General features: G+C 39.0%; 1 long non-coding RNA gene across 1 annotated transcript in view; it reads left to right on the top strand.

The window, feature by feature from the left end:
* The window catches only part of LOC134478729 (uncharacterized), a 44,698-nt gene that overhangs the window by 17,811 nt on the left and 11,959 nt on the right, over window positions 1-14,928 (top strand). The window lies entirely within an intron of this gene.

Below are 14,928 nucleotides of genomic sequence, written 5' to 3'. Positions count from 1 at the left end.
ATTAATATATTTTATGGTTCTTTTCTTCAGCCCAGAAACTCTGAAAAATCTTCCCAAAGTCATTGTTGTGTACTCACATAGAAAACTGCATTGCTCTCCTAAAAATGGAAGAAATTTTTTGCTTTACTATGAAAACATTTTGTAAATGCACACACACATAAACACACACACGCATATACATGTATTTTTGATATAACATATCTAGGAACAGCTATGTTAACTGCAAAATGAGAGCAATTAAAGAGGCTAGGAACTAAGAATATGAAGGAAGTCTATAGCTCAGTTTAGATTCTGATAGACATTTGTACATCAAGCAGCCCAAATGTCTATATTTTAAACTTAAAGTGTTATATTCACAGATAATTCAAGCCATAGAAATAATTAAGGTGTACAGACAGGAAAACTTAATATATCAGCAAACTGCTTAAGAATTACACTCATCACAACAACAAAAAGGTGATGCTCTGGTGAGACATTAGCAGACATATAAGGTTAGTCTCCTAACATATAGGACTGTTGCTGGTATGAAGTCACCAAGAAAAAGTGGAGAGGGGCTTAAAACATAGAAGCAAAACAATGCAAATGTTTACCATAAAAAAAGAATAATTTTCAACTCATTGGTAAAGGCAGTGAGCGAATTTTAAGTGATTATGAAAGACCAACACAGATATTTAAGAACTCGTAACTTATAGGAACACTGGATTACCTGGGTTATTTAAAAAATACTAACCTTTTTTGTTGTATTTTAAACCAATATAATCAAATAAGATTTTAGTTAGCTCTACTTCTTTTAACTAGTTAGTAGTTAGCATACCATTCATTTTTAAGAAGTTTTCTAATAACTACTGAACTGTGGGGGAAGGCCACGAGGCTGCATTTCATGAAAATATTGCATGTTTTATAAAACATACAAATAATTTATTATTGGTCAGCTTTCTTAAGCTCTCATTCACTCCAATACACAAATGTAATCTCTTTATAATGTACAATTCTGAAAATGTTATTTATAACTCAATATACTAATAATATTAGGGGAAAATCTTTTAACTAATGTTTCAAGTCAGCTCACAAGGTTCAAAATGCTCAAATACTGTCTTTATAAAGTGCTTTTTCAATTGTATGACTAATTTAAAACTGAACAACAGTAAAGCAGCAGTAAGTCAAGATAATAACCCTGAAATAATTCATTTCATAAAAATAAGGGCTATCATGTATCCTTCTTCCTCAAAGCTATGCAAATTGAATATTGCAACTAATTGCTATCTATCTAATAAACTGTTTACAAAGTTTAACACCTATTATAAAAACAGAAATCTTTCAACACTTGTAAAATGTAATAGCACAACTATTTTGAGAATAATGAAACACTAAAGTTGTGCCATTAATCAAACCAGAAACTCAGTTTCTGTTTTATGCTACCACAAAACAGAAACTGAAACCAAAGAGAATTAATAATCTGTTTATATAGTTGATAGAAATAAAAATGAAAGGGGCTGGGGATTTAGCTCAGCGGCATAAGCGTCTGCCTTGCAAGCAGGCAGTTGTGAGTTCGATCCCCGGTACTGATAAAAAAGAAAAAGACAAAAAATAAATAAATAAATGAGGTAAAAAAATTCAAAATGGCAAGTTAATTGAACTAATCAATAGTAAAACAGAAATATTAGTCACCTACCCATCTATACTAACCCCTTCTCTAGGTAGTAGGAACAACGATTTGGAAGTAAAGAATAAAAGCAAATCAATATCTTTAAAAAAAGAACACACTTTAAATTCCAGTTTTTCACAGTGATTTTCTTTTTTCTTTTTTTTTTTTTTTTTTTTTTTTTTTTTTTGTCTTTTTCATTTTTATCGGTACCATGGATCGAACTCACGACTGCCTGCTTGCAAGGCAGGTGCTTATGCCACTGAGGTAAATCCCAGCCCAAAGTGATTTTCTTAATTTTAATCAATACATAAGTATTTCCAAACTATATTAAAATATTTCACAAGAGTTGTTTTTATAGGTTTGTTTCTGAAAAGTTTTTGGCCTGCCAACACCATTGGCATTTTCTTGGTTATTTGTATATGTGTAATACTGGTTATCTTTTCTCTCTGAGTGTGTGTGTGTGAGGAATTTTGTATGAGAACCCAGTTACTTGTTAGTTTAAAGTGTTTTTTTTTTTGTTGTTTTTTTGGTTTTTTTTTTTAGCTTGACGAGGAAACACGAAAGTCTTTTTTTTTTACTGCTTTTTGAGTATTTTGATAGGAAAGAGAACATAAAAGCAATTACATGTTGCTTCAGGCTATCTGAGTCAGATAAATTGTTCATCCAGGCCTGAAAATCCCCAGAACTCAAGATGAGTAGAATATATCCAGAGGACAAACTTGAGTAACAAGTGTGGGAAGAGACAGCGCATTGAGATAGGACAGCATGCTGGTGATACTGTTCTGGCCTTAAATCTTCACAATTGCAAAGTAACCACAGCTCTTCCTTGCTAACCACAGATGTTCTAGCAGAACATTTTTCCAAGTGGAAATTCTAAGCCCGAATGTCTCAAATGTATTACAATGTGCATTGCATCTTAGATCAGACCTACACTCCATTTACAGTTGGCTCACCAAGTACTGGCACTTACATCCATTTCTAAGAGCTGCAATGCACAGTACTAGAGCTGAAATAGCTGCAACTCACCCCATTTCTCATGGCAGGTCCCCCAGGATATACTCTAAATTAAGTCACATATAGATACATCAAGCAAACAGTGCCTAACAAAGTTTCTTTCTTTGGTCTTTGGGAGCCTGTGCATACACAGCACAAATATTTTTTTCCAGTGTAGCTGATAAACTCAATTCTATATTAATTGAACCTTAATGTCTCTCTCTATTCTGAGTATCTTCAATTTAACTATAGAACCCTGAAGGCTTCCAATGTGCTAACAAGTACTGTGCTCTTGAAGGAGAACTAGCACAAGGATAACAAACCTAGGTTCCACCAATGGCTTTTCCTCACGTAATATTAGCCTATTACATGCTTCAATCCATAAGATACTAAAAAAGAAAATCTGACAAAATAATTTCAAGAAGTTAAAAAGGCTTGACATTACTGAAACTCACAAAACAGGAATTAAATTGGTAAATAATGCATGTGAAACATGAAAATGCCTATTATCCCTAATTGATCTATAAATTTTATAAGTTTCCAATCAAAATTTTTTATAAATTTTTGTTGAGCAGGGAAACTGATTCAAAATTCATACCAAATAGAAGGTTAAAACAATTCAATAAGATATTCTGGGTAATTTGGCACACAAAATGTCAAGGCTAGTTATAAAGCCATATATTCATGGTAATGCAGTGGTGCTACCAGAATCCACGAAAGAAAGAAAGAAAGAAAGAAAGAAAGAAAGAAAGAAAGAAAGAAAGAAAGAAAGAAAGAAAGAAAGAAAGAAAGAAATAACAGAAATATACAGCCAGAGAACAGTCTCATTCATATATGGATAATTGGTGTGCAACCAAGGTTGTCTTAAACTGAGGAAAAACCGGCTGCTCAATGAATGTTATTGGCTCCATGGTTATGTGACCATATGGAAACATTAGCAACACAATTGCATTCAAAAATGTATGAAATAAGGACTGTGGACAGACTTCAGCATAGAGCTCACTATCTGCACTCAGAAGGCCCTGGCTTCAAATCATAGTACAGCAAAAGGAAATAACAGCTATAGTAATAATATATAATAGTAAATTTTACATACTTTAAAGTTCTAAAAGTAGAAATTTTAATACTGCTACATAAAAATACACACAAAAATACGGAAGCCCTGTGGTCGAGGAAGATTTTATAAAATGAGACATCAGTTATGGTTTAGGTCTCAGGAGACCCGGAGGCCGCCTGTGTTTGGAAACGTGGCTGCACCATGGAGGCACTACGACCTTTGGTGGACTCGTCCATCTGGGAGTTCAAGCCCACCGCTGTTAGGAGGTGGGGGCTAGCAGGAGGCCAGGACTGGCCTGTGGCCCAGAAGAGCATTTTCCCCCCCAACTTCGTCCTGCTGTGCAGTTCCTGTAGCCATGAGGAGCCCTCTGTGACCCGAAAGAGAATTCTCCTTCCCACCTCCTCCTCCTGCGCACTTCTGCTATGATGAGCCGGTGGGCTGGCCCGCTGTGTGCCCTGTGGAGCCCCTGCCTGAGCAGACTGAGCCACTCTCCTCGCAATTGCAGGTGTCAGCTCTGTGCGCATGAGTGTGACTAAGACAACATCAGAGCACAAACTGTAAAGAACACAGAGTTTTAACTCCATTAACAGTGAGGCGTTTAAGATGGATGTCGGTAAGATGATCAGAGCTGAGTGCAGGTGCGAATGCAGGCAGTGGCTTAGAGGGGGAAAGCGGGCGCCGCACCAAGCGCTCTTCAGAGTCAGGATGGCCACCCAGCAGAGCCTTTCAGGTACAGACCTCGCCAGTGGGCTGCACTGAGCCTGCTGGGGAGCTGCCAGAAACCCACTCCCTGGATGCCAGAGGTTGGCCTGGCCACATCTATCCGCATCGGACAAGCCAGAATGTGCTCAGGAGGAGGCTGGGAGGACCCCACACATGGCCCCACACATCCAGCTTCAGGTTCCTAAGCTGCCATGAAGCCCAGCCCATCAACCAACTCCTGCTTCAGGAAAAGCCACTGGACCTGACACACACCCCAAGACTGCACGCCCTGGAGACTCAGCCCAAGAGGCCCCTGAGGGCACCTGCACGGCCCTCAGGCTGTGCGCTCATCCCCACGCGGCCTGGCAGAATGGTCCAAAGGAGAATTGAGAGAATTGGTCATCTCACCCAAGCAGCCTGCCAAGAAATGCAGTGCGGAGAGGTAGAACAGGTCACTGGCCTACAGTGAGCCCAGCCTGGGCAGCGGGAGCTAAAGCAGACAAAGGTTGGAGATGCACAACTACAAGTGCTGGACTTTTAAAAGTATTTGTAGAAGGTCGCAGAAAACCGCAGGATAGCTGCGGTGTGGACACGGAAGTGGAGACACTCAGTTGGTAGAGATTGGAGGAGTGAGACTGAAGCTCTGCCCAAGCTCCTCAGCTGTGCTGCTTCCAGAATAACACAGTAAACCCTTGAAATAGTACAAACTAACACGAGTCCAGCCAGTCTATCCAATTTGATGACCACACCAGCTGGAACTTGGTCACTGTGCACTGAACTTTTCATTTATTTACACGTCTCTTCATTCTTAACTCGTGAACAGATGACCTTCCAGCTGTTCTGTATGCCACCACTGTGCTAGGCATGTGCCCTCAAGGATGTCAAGACAGTTAGGGGATGATTGCTATAAATTAATACAGGACGGCACAGAGGACAAGGTCACCTTTGCAGGCCCCTGAAACATCAGGAAAGGCAGCTCTCAAATCCAGGGTTCATAAATCCCACAGCCTTCCATTATCTTACTTTGATTCTCATTTACTTTGAAAAATTATTATAATTGATTGTTAATAGAGCTTTTGTCTACAATAGTAGGTATTTGAGTTTGGAAGCAAACCTTTCTTTGTCCTGTACCATAAATGGTGCATGTACCCAGATGTATAAAAATTCCCCAGGAACAGGTTCATCCTTTGTACAAGAAAATGTTAGACCACATTTTTAAAGCATCTTTGGCTCTGCTTCTAAAAATACAACTAACTTGTAAAATTTGATAATTTGATACAAGAATTAATAACAAAATATTTAATTTTTAAGGCATGGTTATTTGATCACAAATTTCATTAGAACTGAAATAAGCCTAACTGAAGTTCCCATGCACATTATATTGTAAAATGAGATTATGAATTATATTAGGTAAAAATTTGTAACTAAATGGTAATATTTATTCTTATTTCTCTGTGGCCCATTTACAGTGAAATTATATTGACCACATTATCCTGAAACTGTTAAAACTGTTATATTTTGTCTTTTACCAGAATCATTTTGGTCATAATGCCTTTGAAAATATTTTCAAACTGTAAAAGTGTTTTATTATTATAACTCTAACTGTGTTGTAATTGTCAGTCCTTTAATAGAATAATTGAAGATCTAATTTCTAAAGAGAAAACTTCAATGGTTTTTATGAAACCACTGCTATTCTCTGAGGCCTGTAGAAGTGATACTTTAATACTTACTAGAGGGTCTTCAGATAGATAGACCTACTTTTTCTCCCTTGATGATCTAAATGTTATTAAAAAACAACAATCAAGCTATTTTTGGAAAAAACTTTCCTTTATCTCAATTCACTGGTTCCCTCCCTATCTAATGGAATAAGATAGGAGCTGTTTAATAGATAATACTGACTAAATTAGCAAGTAGGCTGCACAGAAAGGGAATATTTCACTAGGGAGCTTGGTTCATTCCCCAACTTAGCACTACTGCCTCAGAAATGTGCAGTCTTCATTCACCATCGATTCATTCATGCAGCAGTATTTATTCAATGTCAAAACACTTAGCCATGGAAGCACAGAGAAGAAAGTAAAATAACACTTGCTTTAAGCAGGTTACTAATAAGCACGAAACAAAACAATGTTGTGATTGAGCTAACACGTGCATATGTTCTCTTAAGTAAATGATTCTATTCTGTAAGAATGAGGATATTTACAGAAGACAAAGGGACAAAGAACATGCACTTAAAAGAGAAAGATAAACTCGTATGTGAGGTGGAAAGAAGACATCCAGATAGATGGGAAAGTGCAAAACTTTGACGCTGGCAGCAGCCCACCAGTGGTCAGGATAAAAACCATGAACTTGCCGCAATTTATGTGGGCCATGGTGTATTCATCTCCATAGGCTGTCATTAAAAAAGACTGCAGCCTAGGTGACTGAACAACAAATCCTATTTCCTTACAGTTCTGGAGGCTGGAAGTCCCCAAACAAGGTGGCCACTGCTTTAGTTCCTGAAGAGAGCTCCCCTCCTGTGTACAGAACACTCCTGTCTGTCATATCCTCACACAGCAGAAAGATATTTCTTGGCAAGTATGAGATCATGAGTTTGATGCCTGGTACCAAAAGGAAGGAAGGAAGGAAGGAAGGAAGGAAGGAAGGAAGGAAGGAAGGAAGGAAGGAAGGAAAGAAAGAGAAAGAAAGAAAGAAAGAAAGAAAGAAAGAAAGAAAGAAAGAAAGAAAGAAAGAAACATTCACCAAAACGAAACAGTGAAAGTAATTACTTGAAAACAAGATGAGAAATCAACAGTGGTTCATAATGTATCTTGTTATCTTTGAAATAGCTGCCTATGCCATCAGATATAATAAAATCAAGCCAGACAAAGCAGAATAAAACAAAAAAAAGCAAAATAATCAAAATGATACTGGATTTCAAAACAAAATAATAGGGAATTGACGATGGCTATCATCTTCCCTTTTAGACGTTTTCTCCCCTTTCATTTTCACAATTCCTGTTGCACATTTTGTGTCCCACTAACGCCTTCAGTTTTTTATACTAGGGTGACAACATGATGTTCATGGGTGAGTCCAAACCACTTCACCCAAAAGCATGATCACAAGTTGCATCCATTTACCTACAAGGTCCCTGTGATTATCATTCCTTATGGCTGAGTATCTTTCCATTGTATAAAATGCTGTCTTTCTAACCTTTCTACAGGCTATGGGAAAGTTACCCCTGCTTTTTCTTGGTTCCCTGCCACATGTAGCATTGTTTTCTCTCCTTTGTTGTTCAGTCTATGAATTTCCTTTTCATTCATTGTGTTTCTTGCAAACCACATATTGATGAATCCTGTTCTTGATTCACTCTGCCTGTGTTTCTTTTTATTGGTAAGTTGAGGATCTGCATTAATGATTATAACCAGTGTTCACTGGTTCATCTCTGCCATGCTTTTTATCCTGCTGTGAGCTCTCTACTTCTCCCCTTCTTTCAGCTGTCTGCCCCACTTGGTGATCCCATTCTGCTGCTGTTCCTGGGACTGTGGTCATTTTTAACTCTCCAGAATATCCTTCATACTGTTTGTAGGGTTGGTAGTCACCAATTCTTTCAGTTGTTCTTTGTCATGGAAGTATCTTATTTCTCCATTAATTTTGAAAGATAGTTTTGCAGAGTACATAATCTGGATTGGAAGTTGTTTTCTTTCATGCCTTGAAATACTTCAAGATCTTCTTCACTTGATGATTTGTGTTGAGAAATCCATCATGATTCTGGTGAACTGCTTTGTTTCTCTAATAGTCTTTAATAATCTGTTCTTGTGCAGAGTTTCTGAGATCTTGATTATTATATGTCTGTGTTTAGATTTATTTTGGTTATGTCTAATTGGAGTCTATGCCTTACCTATCTGTATGCCATGTCTTTTTCTCATGCTTGGGAAGTTCTCTGCTATTACTTCTGTAAATAATGTCTTTATGTCAGTTGTATTGACTCCTGCTTTTTCACTGACATCTATCAATATTAAATTACTTTCTTTAAATTGTCTTGCAGCCCTTGAATTATTTCCTGATTCTTTGTTATTTTTAAAAGAGTGTTTTCTTTTACAATCACTAGCTGCTATCCTGTCTTCAAGGTCTGAAAGTCTATCTTCATTTTTTTTTTCAAGTGTTTTTGCCAGGTTTCAGGGGACTTTTTAATTTCCTGGGCCTATCTTTGAGTCTATTTCAAGCATTCTAATTCTTCTCTATGTTGTTCATTCAAGGTTTCTCTCATTCTCCTATGATCTTTTTTTCTTATCTATGTCTTCTTTAGATACACTCATCAACCCTTTTTTTTGTTTGTCATTTCTTCTTTCCTGAGATATTATTTCTGATCTGATTTCTTTTACAGCCTCATCACAGTTTCTTTACTTCAGTTGCCATCATCCCTGAAATTTCAGGTGTGTGACTTCCACTTTCTCCCATGTCTAAATCTCCTGGACTTGTCCTGTTTGGGCTGGAGTCCAGAGTTTGTCTTTTGTCTCTTCCTCTTGACATTTTCCTGGGTTCTGACAGAGGAGCAGGTTGTGGGGTCCCAGGCACCTCCCATGCTGGCTACTCATCCACAATGTAGGAGAATGGGTCAGGCACCTAGGTTTCTCCTAACCCAGGTTCCCAAGAGGCAATCGGGTATGGGGTGGGCTTCTCCAGGCACTCTGGGCTTCCCCAAGGCATGGCTGACTGGTTCCCCCAGCCCATGCTGGCTCCCTGTGGGAGAGTCCCAGTGGTGGCCTGCATGTGCGCAGGGCTTGGCTGACTGCTTCCCACTGTTTTGCTTTTTCAACACACATAATTTCATTGCTAGATATTTCCTTGACTGTTACACTGTTTCCAACTTCAAAAACACTGAAACAGGGAAATTAGCTAACTTATTCCAGAAAGCATGAAAAATAGATAACAAAGCTGAATTTGAACCCTGACTTGTGGCTTCCCTGTCTACAATTGCAAATTTCAAGGTCATAGTCAAGGTCAAGCACAGTGCATTTTTCCAGCTCAGAAGTCCAACAGGCAAGTGCTGAATATACAGCTCCAGAAAGTGGCATCCATGCATAATAAAGTTTATTCAAGAACTACAAAATGAATTCCAACCTTAACTATAATGACCACCCTCTCACAGATATACTTCATAAAAAACACATTATGTTTTCATGTCTCATAACTTACAATAAACTTTTGACAACATCAGGCCCAGCAAATGAACTTTTGGAACACGTCTGTCAGCTACAAATTTTATCCTAAAAACAGAAAAAATGACAAAATCCATAAAAGGTCACCATCCTTAGTTGTGTGACAAATCATTCTTACTATATAGAACTGGTCAATCAGACAAGTGGGAAAATACCTTGGTCAAAATACTACTAAGAACAGATTAATCTACTACATTTGATGATGTCTTTATATCACTTGGGGTGTGCTTTGAAGACCTTTTTGGTATTTTTCCATGAAATAGAAAAATTTTTTAATGGAAGTTATAAAGCAAATTTTGTTCACTGGATACCTTTAGGAAGTTTAGAATGCACAGTAACAATTTTTTAAAAATAAAAACACTATAGTATAGGTCTCTAACATCAGGATAGATATGTATTTCCCTACCTACTATTTTAGGAGTATTTCTAGCCTTATTTATCCTTTGCCAAGGAGAGAGAATGGCCAGGATTGCCAAGTGCTGTGGCTTGTATCTAGATGTGCCCCAAAGCCTTATGCACTCATGGGCACAGATATGTGGAGGTGGCTAGATTATGGTTTCATGGTATTAGGATTAAGGGAGTGGAATAGTCCAGTAATTAGTTTACCATAGTTCTGAATGTGGATTAATGGATTTGCAGAAGACAGAGGCCTCAACCAGAGCATGGGTGGCACCAAACAACAGAATCACAGCTTGTATAGAATATAAATGGAAAGGGAGGCTTATTACAGCTGCTTGCTTCTTCTGCCTACCCTGCCATGGACTGCTAACATCTTCAGGGCCCCTCTGCCATGCTGACTTGCTTTGGAGCCAGCCAACTATGCTGAAACGATAAGATAAAATACAAACTGTGAGTTAAAATGAACCTTTCCTCTTTTAGCTTGTGGGTATCAGGTATTTGATCCTAGAAACAAGGAAGTCACTAAGACACCAAGTTTGGGGAAAGAAGCTGAATGAACATAGCCCGTAACTCTTCTTTATCTTGAGGTCTACCTGTCTGCTGAGAGTACATGGTCTGTTCATCTCCATTACCAGCCCCTTCAAGAAATAGAAACCTAAAGTTGTTCAGAATTCTCTCTGTTGGGTGACTTGGCCTAGCCCCTTACCTCCAAAAACGAGTTCAGTGAAGGCTAAAATAAAAAGAGCCAAATGGTACGGGTTGGGGAAAATTCAGGAAGGTCAAAACTCTCAGCCCACACACCAGTAGGCTCATAGGAGGCACTGACTTTTCTCTTCCTGGGAGCTGTGTGGCTTGCAAGGTTTACCAGAAAGGCTGGCTGGTTGGCTCCTTGTTGGATTTTCCAGTCCCAGAATGCCCGGTTCCCAAAACATGCTGATTTTTCTCTAATTCTGTCTCTTACATCCTCTGAGCTCTTCACTTAGGGCTCCAAACACATGACTTACTAGGATCTCTAAACAATAATCCCAATAGTTCACGTAGGGTGAGAGTGCAGTTTGGAGGTTGTTTTTTTGGCATAGATAGTTTGCATACTGACTTCCAAATACTAAACTGACATTTTTATTACATTTCTTTTATCCAGAGTTTAACCCACATATTTTTTTAAAAAACAAATGGATCAGCTCAGAAGGCAAAAAAAACAAAACAACAACAACAACAAAAAAAAGTGTTTTCTACGTGCACTTTTAGAAGCTGCTTTAATGAAATTTATTTCTTATCTTTCCAGTGTGTTCTGTTCTGTGGTGCTCTCCAGCCTTTTCTTTTCCATCTTTAATTATTTGTGAGTCTTTTCCCTTTACAACTTTCCTTGAATTTGCTGTCTCTCTACTATAATTCATTTGCTTTCATTGTTCAAATTAGCTGTCCATATCCACATCCAATTATAATGCTTCTCACATCCCAATCACTGTTTCTTAGCAAGCCTTCAGTGTGTATCAGTGCTTTGTGCAGGATGGATACTTAATTGCTGCCCATGAATTATTGTATATTTACTCTAACCCACAAAAATATGGTGACTTAATATAATTTGGGTCAATTACATCCTCATGAGTAATTCTTCTATTTTCACATTATTCATTAAGTGCAATTGGGGAGAGGTTCCCTTAAATTTTCTTTGAGTGGCTTCTCCTTCCAAATCCATTTTGTTTGGGGGTATTTGTTTTTGTGGGTTTTTTTTTTTTTTTGATAATTTAACTCCATTATATCCTATCTTGACCCACTAAACTATTACAGTTGCAACACCCAGCACATGAACACAAAGGGTGATAAATACTTTACAAGATTCCTGAACAAATGAAATTTATTCTTGAACATCATAAACATATAAAGAAAAAGAGACAAAGAAATGATAAATGAGGAGATAAGTATGTTTTCCCTGATTTTAACCATAGATATTTATAATATATATCTATAATATATAGATCTAATGTAATATATAGATATATACCTCAAAATGTCATATGGTACCTATTAATATTTATAATCTGATGCTTGTATGTCTCAGTTAAATTTAATCAAAAACCAGAAAATTTAACATTAAATTAACATGTCAGTAAAAATTAATGAATCTTACCCATTAAAAACTTTATAGAAACATTTGCCTCCACAATGCTATATGGACTGTATCGCGACTGGCTTTTCTGTGACTATGGGACAGAGCCCAGACCACACACACTGCAGGCACTCTGTTCAGCACTGGCCAGGGGCCTAACAGCGCCCAGTGGAGGTGATCAGTCACTCCCTGTGCACGGACTTAAGCAGTGGTCCCTTCCCCACGTTTCTATGTGTGCTGCATCTCCTGTTCCCCGAGAACAAAAAATACCTTGTGGCCAAATCAAAAGTTGCAAAGGAGAATTCGATTTCTTTCTTTCTTTCTTTTTTTTTTTTTTTTTTTTTTTTTTGTCTTTTTCCCTTTTTATCGGAACCAGGGATTGAACTCACGACTGCCTGCTTGCAAGGCAGGCACTTATGCCGCTGAGCTAAATCCCCAGCCCCTCAATTTCTTTATTGTACCAAACATGAAAGTGATTTAGAGGAGAACAAACAGCACTGAGAGTCAGTGGGAGACGCTGATCTCCACCGTCACTGTTGTCCACAATAGCAGGAGCCCTGGGTCCCTGGGAAACCCAGCAGCCAGGCTCCTCAGGGAGGCTGTGCAGGGCAGCTCCCACCCCAGCCAGACCCCAGTCCTGGCCCACCAGGACCCTAACACCCACCTCAGGCTCAGCTGCTTCCCAGGCTACACTGCAGTCTGACTGCTGGCACGGACAGGGATTTCCGGGTAGAAGAATCTGTTGTCTACCAAAAAGAACATCAGAAAACCAAGTAACATCAGTAATTGAAATAAACCACAAAGAAAGTGGAGAACGAAAGTAAGTAAGTAATCCAGGGCAACAAGTATTTCTGAACATTTAAAAAGAAATTCAGAGGCTGAATGGCCGGGATTAGCTCTCCATAAACAGCACAGTTGAATACTCAACTTCTAGGACAATATATAAAAATAAAGCTCAAGTTTTTGTTTGCAAAAGCAGATACTGGTGAGACTGAGAATTTTAACAAAATTTACAGTGATAGCTATCAAAGTAAAAATGTTCTTCATTCTTAAGAATTTCTGTAATGTCATGAGTCATTATCATTGGTGTTCTTAAAACCCTACTGGTTTTAAAGACGCCCCAACCCCAAGACCTACTCACCTAAAAACAGCTCAATGTATCTTCTCACCCTGCAGAGTGCTGGCCAGAGGAAAGGGTCAGAGGTGTGAGGAGGTTCCACGGAGGAGACACAGATGACACTTCCCAGGCCCAGTGCAGGAAGGATTGTGTCTCCCCAAACCCCACTGATGGAGAGGTGCCCAGGTGGGATGGAAAATGAAAACATTAGCTTTGTACAAGACTTAAAAGTGATAGGTATCTAAAGTTGAGCTTGAAGAAACCCTGGGAGGGGTATTCTCAGCAAGGGACATGGAAGGAACAGCCACCACAGTGGGCGAAGTCAAGCTGGGGCGGTGGTCCAGCCCACAGAGGAGGGCCTGGAACGGCAGCCTCATCCTGGGGACATCAGCAGTAACAGCCCTATGAAAATAAAACATTTTAGAGAAAAAGGCAGTCAGGCTGGCTCCAAGTCTTATACAAATATTTTAAAAATAAAGGTGTCTCTTCCAAGTAGTACTGCAAAGTTGTGACTCAAGGACCAAGTGTTGAAATAATACTCTGACATGAGAGCTGCTAGGAGGCAGGAAGGGTGTCACACACATGGCATGCACTAAGCCATGTGTGCCTTGTGAGACTGGGGTCCTGGCTGGCCCCACTCTCAGATGGGGCCCGTTTCACAGGCATGGCAACATGCAGAGAATCAGACAATGTCCTGTGGGTGGCTGCAGGGTGGCCAAGGTCCACCAGGCTCCCAAGGCTGTGACATTCCCCATTGCTGTATTTCTTCTTGGTGTTTTCACTGAGGAACATAAACAAAGACACTTAGAAAATGGATAGTTTCATACCATGTCTAATGGGAAGAACTGTCTGGGTTGTTTCAACCATCAATTTTGCATGCAACAATTTATGTGACACCTCTGATATATATCTTTGGGACTGTCTTACAAATATGTCTTAAAAAAATCTCTCTAAGCATATATCTCCTAGACATTTATAATGCATTTGAAGACAAATATATTGATTTAATTCATAATCATATAATTTATGATTATCTTGCTTGATGGAATTGCAATTTTAGAATGCATAGATTATCCTTGTCCCAGAGAGGAAACCCAGTCAGACAAACACCTCCAACCACACGAAAAGTCTGTTAAATTCATTTTTATAATTTTAACAGTACCAATGAATATACTTTAGAATGTTTATGGCCCTAAAACACCTAAATGAACATTATTTTTAAAATATTTTCTAGGATTTTCCCTATTTCTCTAGCATTCATTATTACCAATCAGAAAACCACACCAAGCTATTCTACAGTCCCTAAATTGATTGAATCAATCCTTTACTGTTTCACGGTGTGTGATTAGTTTATGAATGTGACCTATTGAAGATTCTCACTTGTAAGAGCTGAACGAAAAATATCGGGGATGTTAATCAATAGCGGTAGCCCTGCAGTTCATTTTCTGTCATGTATTAGAAAAGCAGGAGCCGTTTGTTTCTACAAGGAAAAGCAAAGTCAGCCTCCCCATTCCTGACATGGAGGCGAGGTGGGCATCACAGCCCACAGGGAAATCACTGGGAAGCAAGGACAGAAACTGATCTAGTCTATCCTCACTAATTCCTCATCCCTGGAGTGTTTTTGCCAGCTTTTACTCCCTCTTTGCTAAGCTGTGCAGCGGTGCCTTCAGGGCGCCCGCTCCCAGCACCGCCCTGGCTTCCCCACTG

Source organism: Cavia porcellus, unplaced genomic scaffold (genome assembly GCF_034190915.1).
Source record: "Cavia porcellus strain 051 isolate PalLab524CR breed Dunkin Hartley unplaced genomic scaffold, mCavPor4.1 scaffold_14, whole genome shotgun sequence".
Lineage (NCBI taxonomy): Eukaryota > Metazoa > Chordata > Mammalia > Rodentia > Caviidae > Cavia > Cavia porcellus.
Note: the sequence above shows the minus strand (reverse complement) of the source record. Positions and strands in the feature narration are given on the sequence as shown.